The sequence below is a fragment of the Panthera pardus genome, unplaced genomic scaffold (assembly GCF_024362965.1).
Source record: "Panthera pardus isolate Hobbes unplaced genomic scaffold, ASM2436296v1 HiC_scaffold_18, whole genome shotgun sequence".
Lineage (NCBI taxonomy): Eukaryota > Metazoa > Chordata > Mammalia > Carnivora > Felidae > Panthera > Panthera pardus.
Window position 1 is genome coordinate 12,887,461 of NW_026526743.1, and position 11,516 is coordinate 12,898,976.

The 11,516-nt window shown below is 43.3% G+C and overlaps 1 protein-coding gene across 1 annotated transcript in view; it reads left to right on the top strand.

Annotated features, from left to right (window-relative positions):
• CD177 (CD177 molecule) overlaps window positions 1-11,516 on the top strand; it is a 34,426-nt gene that overhangs the window by 192 nt on the left and 22,718 nt on the right. The gene's annotated exons all lie outside the window — the stretch shown is intronic.

Consider the following 11,516-nt stretch of genomic DNA (forward strand, 5'->3'; position numbering starts at 1 on the left):
GGCGGAACTGGGATTCGAGGCTTTGCTTTGAAAGGGCTATACTCTTCTGTAGTGAGGCCGCCGGGGTCATTACGCAGCATTCTTGTCCCAGGTCCCACACTGTGGTTTCCAGAGCACACACTCCTCCTCTTCCTGGGAGATTTCCTGAATTTTCCCCAGAGGATCGGGAAGGAGACTTGAGGGGAGAGAGCCACCTTGTGGAGAGAGAGGGGATCCTAGAACCTGGCCCTGTTCTCCACGGGTATACCTCACCAGACCAGCCCTGCATTCTGGTGCTTCAGGTCTTGAAGGTACCAACAGTAGCAGCCATTTATTCTATTTTCTTTATAATTTTTAAGAACTTTAACTTTTTTATTGGGCTATGACTTAAAGCACAAAGCTGAGGTGTGCAGCTCAAGGAATTTAGGTAATTGTATACATGTACATACATATGTGTATATATATATGTAATTACCACCTGGGTCAAGATATAGAATCTTCCTTTTCTTTAATTTTGTTTATTTATTTTGAGAGAGAGCAAGTGTGAGTGGGGGAGAGGGAGAGAGAGAGAGAGAGAGAGAGAGAGAGAGACTCAGAAGCAGGCTCCACACTGCTGTGGGGCTCGATCTCACAAACCACGAGATCGTGACCTGAGCCGAAATCCAGAGTGGAAAACCCACTGAGCCACCCGGGCACCACTAGAATATTCTAATATTCTAGAAGGTTCCCTTGTGCCCCCTCCTAGTCAACACCATCCAGAGCTAGCCACTTTCTGATTTCTCTCACCATGAATTGGGTTTGCTTGTTTCTGACATTTATATAAAAGGAATCATACAATTATGTATTCTTCTGTCTCTGGCTTCTTTCAACATTATGTCGTGAGGGTGCACCATGTTGTTGCATATGGCAGTATTGTTATTTTTAAAAAATTGCCGGGAAGCGTTTCATTTTACGAATATACCGCATTTATTTCCCAAGTCTGTCGGTGGTGGACATTTGGGCTGTTTCTAGTTTTTAGCTATTATGAATAGAACTGCCGTGGGCATTCTTGTACGTGGATATACGCAATCACTTTTCTTGGGGATATACCCAGATGTGGAATTGGTAGGTCATAAGGCACCCATATGTATAGTCTTGGTAGGTCCTGCCAAACGGTCGTTCCAAAGTGCACACTGGTATTTTTGATTTCGTGATGTTAAGTATGTCGGTATTTTAAAAAGAGGCAGAAATCGGAGGCATCTGTCTGAAGACATGCCCAGAAACTCAAATGCTGCTTTAAAAGTGTGCCTTGAACAAAGTTTGCTCGTTTCTGCCTATCGCCTTCCCTTGTTTGTAAAGCTGCCAAAGTAACTTATTGTTTCGTTTGCATTTTGTGCGTTCCTAGGAGGAGAAAGTGCACACTTTTTCCAGTCTCCCAGCACACTGGACGATTTACGGGTGATGCCATGGTCCAAGGGCCTGGCCCCAGCAGCACCCTTCACAGACTCTGGCTCCCAGACAGCGTCATTTACACAGACTGCTGGGCTAGGACCCTACCTCTCTTCCCTTAGGATATATATGTGTATATATATACATATATATATATATATATATATATATACACATATATGTGTATATATATATATGTATATATATACACATATATGTGTATATATATATGTATATATATACACATATATACATATACATATATATACATATATGTATATATATGTATATGTGTGTGTATATATATATATTATTATTATTATTATTTTTTTTTTAATAAAGACTTTCGGGATGCCTGGGTGGCTCAGTTGGTTCAGTGTCTGACTCCAGCTCAGGTCATGATCTCACAGTTGAGCTTGAGCCCTGCATCGGGCTCTCTGCTTTTAGTGCAGAGCTCACTTAGGATCCTCTGTCCCCCTCTCTGCCCCTCCCTCACTTGTGCTCTCTCTCTCTCTCAAAAATAAACATTAAAAAAAAAAATCAAGACTTTTTTCCCTAATTATCCCATCGGGACCTAACGGCTAAGTTTTAACCCCGGAGGAATAGTGCAGTGGCCGAGGACACTGTACAGAAGACACTAGTGACCAAAGTCATTGGATAAATATTGACTGGGCACTTATTCTGTTCCAGGCCCTTTCTAGTCACTGGGGCTACAGGAGGGAACAGAACAGACAGAAATCCCTGCTCTTGTGGGGCTTGTTTTAAGGAAAGAGACAATACTGTAAACAAGCATGATGTATAATGGCAATGAGTACAAAAGAAAAAAAAAAAAAGATGGGGAAGAGGGAGTGTCTGGGTGGAGAGACAGGATGTTTGCAATTTTAAATGAGGGGCGGGGGTCAGAAAAGGCCTCATTGAGAAGGGGACATTTGTGTAAAGACCTGAAGGAGGTGGCATCATAGACCAGAAGGAGCAGTAAGTGCAAATGTCCTGAGGTGGGAGCATGCCTGGTGCATTGGTGGAACAGGACGGCGGCCATTGTGACTGAAGTGGCCCAAAGGGTGTGACTTAGGAGGTGAAGTCAGAGAGACAAAGCGTGGGGGGACAGAGAGTGTAGGACCTTGTAGGCCATTGTAAGAACTTTGATTTTGAGTGAGAGGGAGAGCCATTGCAATGTTTTGAGGAGAAGTTTTAAAAATTGTTTTAATGGTTATTGATTTTTGAGAGACAGAGCACAAGTGGGGGAGGGGCAGAGAGAGGGAGACACAGAATCTGAAGCAGGCTCCAGGCTCTGAGCTGTCAGCACAGAGCCCGATGCGGGGCTCGAACCCACGAACCGCAAGATCGTGACCTGAGCCGACGGACGCTCAACCGACTGAGCCACCCAGGTGCCCCTAGACTTATTTTTTTAAAGGATCACTCTGGCTGCTGTGTTGAGAACAGAATGGGGTTGAGGAAGGGCAAGGGCTAAAGCATGGAGACCATTAACTATTGCAATAATCAAGGGGGGAAATGGTGGTGCTTGGGCGGGGAAGCAGAGGTAATGCGAAATGGTCAGGTTCTAGAGGAATTCTGAATATCTGTAGGATATGCTAATGGATTGGCCACATCATAGGAGGAGAAGAGATGATTAAGCGTAACTCCAATGTTGTGGTCTGAGTAGCACACTGAATAAACCTTTTTATTACAGACAATTTCAAACATGCACGTAAGTAGACAAAAGGAGTGTAGGAGACCCCATGTAGCTACCAACAAGCTTCAATAATGATCACCTTATGGTCAATTTCATTTTCTCTATGCTCCACCCGTTCTCGCTCCCATATGGTACTGAAGCAAGTCTCAGTCTTATTTTCATTAAATACGTAAATCCTTCAATATATGCCTTCGAGGAGATAAACTTCCCCTTTTTAAAATAAACGTGGCACAAAAAACTATTATACCGGTTCACAGTTGACCCTCTTACAAAGACCACCAGAGTCTCAGTGGTGCCACAGAAGGCAAAGTCAAGTAAGGCTGATTGAGGCAGGCTCTTCATAGCAAGAAACTGGCTAGGATTAGGCAAGGATTGGGACAGAATAGTTTAGGATTAGGGGCACCTGGGTGGTGCGGTCAGTTAAGCATCTTGATCTCGACTCAGGTCATGATCTCACGGTTCGTGGGTTCGAGCCCCCCATCGGGCTCTGTGCCGGCAGCTCAGAGCCCAGAGCCTGCTTCGGATTCTGTGTCTGTCTCTCTCTCTGCCCCTCCCCTGCTCACACTCTTTTTCTCTCAAAAATAAACGTTAAACATTAAAAAAAAAAAACAAAACAAGTTTAGGATTAGTGAACACAACAAATGGGGGTCTTGAAACAGTCTTGATAAACAAGCTGTTGTCTGATAAGTGAGCTTTTACAGCCTTTTCCTTCTAGGCAAGACTTTCTGGGAACAAACCATTGTCATGTTGAAATACGTGGTTTCAGTTCTTACATCTAATAGAATTTAAAATACCTAAGATGGTTAAATAGCCAGTCAATTAATAGATTTCCTTTTTGGTCTCATAAAAATATTTTTCCTGGGTTTTCAAGTCAGGCTCCAAATGAGGTCCACACATTGCACTCGGTTTTGTGTGTTCAAGTCTCTTTTAAGTTATGGCTTCCCATCTTTTTTTTTTTTTTTTTTTTTTCTCTCCTGTAAACATAATTTTTTACAAAGCCAAGTCATTGTGCAGAGTTCCCACAGTCTGGATTTTGCTGATTGTATACATTTGGTGTCACTTAACACATTCCTTTGCCCCACGAATGCCCTTTAACGTGGTAGTTAGGACTGTTGATCTAAGCTTACAAAAATATGACAAACCAGGGCGCCTGGGTGGCTCAGTCGGTTAAGTGACTGACTCTTGATTTTGGCTCAGGTCATGATCCCATGGTTTGTGAGATCGAGCCCCACCTCAGGCTCCCGCTGACAGTGCCCAGTGCCCAGCTGGCTTGGGATTCTCTCTCTCTGCCCCTCCCCTGAGCACATGCTCGGGCCCTCTCTTTCTCTCAAAATAAATAAATAAAACTTAAAAAACATAAGCCTAACAGTGGGAAGATGGAAGAATAGGAAGCACCAGGAATCTGTCTGTCCATCTAGACTACAATTGCACCGGCAGAATCTGTCTGATACGATTTTGGAACTCTGCAGAGTCCGTTGAAGGCTTTCAACTTCCAGGGGAGGGCTTGGAGGGTAAATTGTGGTTAAGTTTGGCCAGCTCTAGTTCTCAGCACAGTCTCGGCTACGCATCCACCACTCCCAGCCATGTGACGGGCTGTTGTGCTTGTGTTTCTGGAGCAACTTGTATGCAGCTGTGGGAGCCAGTGTGGGCAATAAGGGCTCTGTTCTCCAAATATTGGGGGTCTGTGCTCTGATCGCTGATTGCTGCTTCTGATAATGTGGTAGTCAAAGGAGAAAAAATAAACCAACAGAAACTGTCTTCAAAAAAGACCTAATGGCAGATATGTTAGACAAAGACTTTAACTGCTCAAGGAATGTGGAGGAAGTCAGGAAGAGAGCGTGTGAACAAAATGAAAATTGCAGACAAAAGAGACGGGCAGTCATCGTTGTTGCACCTCCCTTTTGTCGTAAGCCCCTTTCTCTCCCGCTGAAGTGACTTCTGGGGGATGTGAAGGGCTGACACCTTTCCTCCTCCCTTCATTTTCACTTTTTCCCCTTTGGGAGCTTGACATTAGACTAGGATATTCAGGGGCTCCTGGGTGGCTCAGATGGTTAAGTTTTTGACTCTTGGTTTTGGCTCAGGTCATGATCTCATGGTTTACGAGTTCAAGCCCCACATCGGGCCCTGAGCTGACAGTGTGGAGCCAGCTTTGGATTCTCTCTCCCTCTCTCTGTCTCTATCTCTGTTCCTCCCTTGTTCATTCGCTCTCTCTCTCTCAAAATAAATAAATAAACTTAAAAAAAAGAAGACTAGGATATTCAAAAAACAACTACATATATGGGGAATATTACATGCCCAAGGAAAGCCTCAGAAAAGACCCAAGAGGACCTAGAGTTTACACCTCAGGCTGACCCTCAGCAAAGAGACAATCTGCAACAATAAAAATATATATAAACAAAAATAATAAAAACAACAAACCCTACGAAAGGGGAGAATCTGATATCCAGAGTTACCATATTATTAGACTCAAATGTCCAGTGTTGAACAACAACAACAAAACATCACAGGGCATACAAAAAAAACAGGATAATGTGGTACTAAAAGGAGCAACAATAAACCAACAGAAACTGTCTTCAAAAAGGACCTAATGGCAGATATGTTAGACAAAGACTTTAACTGTGTTAAAAATGCTCAAGGAATTAAAGGAGGATGTGGAGGAAGTCAAGAAGAGAGCATGGGAACAAAATGAAAATATCAGTAAAGAGATAGAAAACCTAAAAAGAAACCAAAAAGAAATTCTGCAGCTGAAAGTTACAATAACTGAAATGAGAAATTCAGTAGAGGGATTCAAAGACAAATTTGAGTAGGCAGAAGAAAGAACCAATGAACTTGAGTGTAGGATAATGGAAAATTTCAAGTCTGAGACAGGAAAAAAAAAAAGGTTGAAGAAAAGTAAACAGAACCTAAGAGTCCTGTGGGATACCAGCAAGTGAATAAATACACATGTTGTGGGAGTCCCAAAAGAAGGAGAGAGAGAGAAAGTAGTAAGAATATTTGAAGAAATACTGATGGACATTTGGGTTGTTTCCAAGTTGTGGCTGAAAACTTTCCAAATTTTGATGAAAGACATGAATATAAACATCCCAGAAGCTCAATAAACTCCAAATAAAATGGACTTAAAGAGCCCCTCACTGAGACACATTATAACCAAGTATTCAGAAGTCAAAGACAAAGAGAAAATCTTGAAAGCACCAAGAGAAGCAAATCACCAATGCAAAGGATTCTCAATAAGATTCCAGTAGATCAGGGCGCCTGGGTGGCTCAGTCAGTTAAGCGTCTGACTTCGACTCAGGTCATGATCTCGCTGTTCGTGATTTCAAGCCCCAAGTCACAATCTGTGCTGACAGCTCAGAACCTGGAGCCTGCTTCAGATTCTGTGTCTCCCTCTCTGTCTAACCCTCCCCCGCTAGTGCTCTGTCCCTCCCTGTCTCAAAAATAAATAAACATTAAAAAATAAAATAAAACAAGCACCACAGTAAAGAATGGGCAACAGATTTGAATAGATATTTCCTATTGCTTAGACCTTTGTTGCCCATTGTGGTAGCCACTAGTCACCTACAGATAGTGAGCGCTTGAAATGTGGGCAAATCCAAATTAGGATGAATGTAAAATACTGCATTTTTAAGACTTAGTATGACAAGGATGCAAAACATCTCATTAAATTTTTATATGACATGTAGAAATGGCAATATTTTGGATATATTCAGTGAAATAAAATAGACCTCTTCTCAACAATTTTGCCATTTCAAGAATGTTACATAAGTGTAGTTGTATAATATGTGACCTTTTGAGATTGACTTTTTCCGTTCCGCCTAATGCCTTTGAGATCCACCCAAGTTGTTGTGTGTATCTGTAGTTCCTTTAAAAAAATTTTTTTTAACGTTTATTTATTTTTAAGACAGAGAGAGACAGAGCATGAACGGGGGAGGGTCAGAGAGAGGGAGACACAGAATCCGAAACAGGCTCCAGGCTCTGAGCTGTCAGCACAGAGCCCGACGCGGGGCTCGAACCCACAGACCGCGAGGTCATGACCTGAGCCGAAGTCGGCCGCTCAACTGACCGAGCCACCCAGGCGCCCCTCTGTAGTTCCTTTTTAATTACTGAGGTTGTTTAACATCTACCTATTAGAAGGTGTTTTGACTATTACAAGCAAAGCTTCTATGATCAATCACGTACAGGATTTGGGAGGGACATAAATTTTCCTTTCTCTGGGATAAGTGCCCGGCGATTCTTTCAGTTTTTGTTTCATGGATTTAAAACTCTATTACCGAGGACATACCTCTTTAATAGTTACGTCCTTGTGATGAATTGACTTGTTTTTCGTATGAGATGACCTTCTTTATCCTTGATAGTGTTCTCTGGTGTGAAATACACTTTGCTAATAGTAAAAGAGCCACTCCAGCTTTCTTATAACTAATAGTAGCATGGACATTGTGAATTTTACCTTTGTTTGGTGCTAAATATTTTTGTGTACCTGTAAGTCTTCTTGACCCTTGTTCTAGAATTCGGTGTAGCTATTTGGAAACAGTTTGATACTTTTGGGTCTTGCTTTTATGATTTGTTAGGCAGGTCTGGAACACTGCTTGCCTGGGGCTAATTATTTCTATTACTGAGGCAAGAAGTTCCTGAGTCCAGTGCCCCAGGGGTTATGAATATTTCAGTTTTGGCAAATCAGGGGTTATGAATCAATTCAATTCAATACTCTGGCAACAGTCATTATTCCCTGCCCTACGTGAGTGCCAGGACTCATGTCTGATCCTTTCGGGTTGTTTTCACCCCAGTCCTGCTAGTTTTCTCACACATATGTGATGATTAGCACTCAGCTGCATGGTCAAGGGGGACCCTCTGCGGATCTCCAGAGTTCTCTCTCTACATTGTTCTCTCCGCAGTGGCATTCTGTCCTGCAAACTCTAGCTGCCTCGATTTCCTTAGATTCTGAGTTCTGGATTATCCTCAACTCAGACAGGGAGCCAGGCACCCCCTGAGTTCTCACTCCCTGTACCATGGCCTGGAAACTCTCAAGATAGAAAGTTGATGTAATTGATAGGGTTTGCCTTGTTTCCTTTCCCATTTCTCAAGGATTACTGTCCTTTGTTGTTTTTAAATTGTTATTTCAGGGTGCCTGGGTGGCTCAGTCAGTTAAGCGTCCAACTTCGGCTCAGCTCATGATCTCATGGCTTGTGGGTTCGAGCCCCGCATCAGGCTCTGTGCCGACAGCTCAGAGCCTGGAGCCTGCTTCGGATTCTGTGTCTCCATTTCTCTCTTGTCTATCTCTCTCTCTCAAAAATAAACACTAAAAAAATGTTTTAAAAGCAAATTATTGGGGCTCCTGGGTGGCTCAGTCGGTTGAGCGTCCGACTTCAGCTCAGGTCACGATCTCGCGGTCCGTGAGTTCGAGCCCCGCGTTGGGCTCTGGGCTGATGGCCCAGAGCCTGGAGCCTGCTTCCGATTCTGTGTCTCCCTCTCTCTCTGCCCCTCCCCCCTTCATGCTCTGTCTCTTTCTGTCTCAAAAATAAATAAACGTAAAAAAAAAAAAAATTAAAAAAAAAAAAAAGAAAATTGTTATTTCATGTATTTTCTCTGCTTTTTTGGCTGTTTTATGTAGGAAAATAAATCTAGTCCCTGTTACTCCATTTGAGGTAGAAGTACAAGTGTAGCATTTTATCATTTTGCTTCTCTCCTACCTGCATCATTGTATTTGCAATGATTTCTTATAGACAGTTTATGGTTGGCTCATGTTTTTAATCTATTCTGATTATTGATCTTTTAATAATACGTCTCTTGTAATTTTAACTTACTGGTCTTTTATAATAATTGGTCATTAATAATTAACCTTGTGTCATATTTCTAGTGATTGCTCAAGGGAGTAGAATATTCATACTTAACTTTTCACAATCTCTTTAGAATCAGAATTTTACCATTTCAAGCATAATGTAGAAATTTTACCACCATACAGATCCTATTACTCTCTTCCTTTATATTATAGTTGTTCAATGTAGGAGGCATTTAATTGACATTTCAAGGTTGGTACATTCTTTTCTTTTTTCTTTTCTTTTCTTTCTACTTTAACAGCCCCTTCCATATTTATTTTTTATTTTTATTTTTTTAATATAATTTATTGTCAGACTGGCTAACATACAGTGTGTGAAGTGTGCTCTTGGTTTTTGGGGTAGATTCCTGTGGTTTGTCACCCACATACAACACCCAGTGCTCATCTCAACAAGCGCCCTCCTCCATGCCCATCACCCATTCCCCCCCTCCCCATCCACTCTCAGTTTGTTCTCTGTATTTAAGAGTCTCTTGTCGTTTGCCTCCCTCCCTCTCTGTTTGTAACTGTTTTTTCCCCCTTCCCTTACCCCATGGTCTTCTGTTAAGTGTCTCAAGATCCACATATGAGTGAAAACATATGACATCTGTCTTTCTCCGGCTGACGTATTTCACTCAGCCTAATACTTTCCAGTTCCATCCACGTTGCTGCAAATGGCAGGATTTCATTCTTTCTCATTGCCAAGTACTATTCCATGGTACAGTATTTTCAATGGACTTGTGATGACAATGAGGAAGAGGACAGAAAGAAAAAGGTCAGTAGAGGGGAGGTGGTTAAAGAGAGAGAGCCAGGTAACTGAGTAGTAACAGTAAATAATGGAGAAGAAGGCAGTGGGCAAGTGTGAAGTTATAAACTGATGAAAGGACTTCAATTTTTTGTTAATTAAAAAAAATTTTTAATGTTTATTTTTGAGAGAGAGAGAGAGCGTGTGTGTGCACACACGAGAGCGGGGGAAGGGCTGAGAGAGGGAGACAGAGGATCCGAAATGGGCTCCACCCCTGACAGCAGAGGCCCCGACGTGGGGCTCAAACTCCCGAGCCATGAGATAATGACCTGAGCCAAAGTCGCGCTTAACAGACTGAGCCACCCAGGCGCCCCTGATGAAGGGGCTTTTAAAGGAGATTGGTTGGCGCTGACGACAAGGAAAAGTAGCATGTGATCGCGTGATGCCGAAGGCACAGAAGCAAAACACCGGCGAGTGATATTTGATTAGGACCAGAGACTCCACGTTCTCAGGCTGGACACACGTCGAGATTACGGTTTTGGCCTAGGATGTGGGAGCACATGGAGGACCTTCAGTTCTGGGACGGCACCAAGAAATGCCGAGATACCGCGCAGCGTTCCCCACGGCCGACGGAAGGTTAAGGAGGAATCGACGCAAGGAAGTGCTGCCGATTCACAGAAGGGAGCCCTTCGGCGGAGAGCGAGCTGTGGTCGCCTCCCGAGGCCAGGCCGACGCTGGCTTTGAGAGCAGAGAAGTGGACAACATCCGGGAGATTTTCCTGTGTTGCGAAGAAGCCAGTTGACTCACTGGGGACGGTAGGAAGGGACGGGATGGATTGGCATCTGGCAGGCCAGCGGACACAGAGTTAATTTTCTTGGTGTAACAGCCCTCTCCTCCATCTCTGCTCTCACTTGTCAAGAAATGGTAATTTAAGGAAGGACTGAGAAACAAACTGTTATTACCGTGTGACGGTTTGTGCTTGCTTTCCTTTTGGTTTTTACAACTTTATGGAGGCGTGATGGCCAAGCAGTGTACTGCATATATTCAGAGCATAACACTCGATGACTTTTGACCTGTGTATACCTTGAAAGCTCTTCTCTTACCACAGTCAAGATTAGGGACCTACCTACCACTCCGAAAGTTTCCTATGCTCCTGAAGCACCGCAGTGGCACTCGAAAGCCGTTGGGAGAGACCCCGATGTAGCCGAAAGGGATGACAGAGCCGAGGGGACCCGCGTGGGTGCCCATCGGTGCCCAGACAGGTTTGGAGGTTCCCGGTGGGCACCAACAGGAACGAGAGCCAGCTGCCAGGCAACCGCAGGAACTTGGACATGAGCAGCAGAGAGGCGAAAACCAGACCGTCACCTCCTTCCCACCAGTCCTGTAGCCACGCCCTGGGTGAGGAGGGTAGAAAGGGAGAAAGCCCTGAACTGACGGAGCTGAAATTGGAAGTGACTGGAGAAAACCCCGGGGCGGCTGAGTTTATTCAAACTGGTTGAGTTTCTGCCTACCGCTGGGTTGGTTGAGGGATCGTGATAAACAAAGGTATCCTAAAAATAAATAATATATTGTAATATTCTTATATTATGTATATTTACCTAAATATGTTATTGGAAAGTTTACACACTTGGGTTTGTGCCCTGAGAAATTTGCTCATGCTGCCTGAAGTTCTGTGGCATATGATACATATAATTTGCAAGATACCAGAATAATCCACAGGCCAGCTTTTAGAAAATGGTGTCATTCTTCCATCCACTCAGGGATTTCTCCTGTAACTGTCTTCAGTGCCATCAGAAAGCCATTGTCCTATGGGAAATGTCTACTTGGCTTTTTTGTTTTTTATTTTCTTTATTTTTATTTTTTTG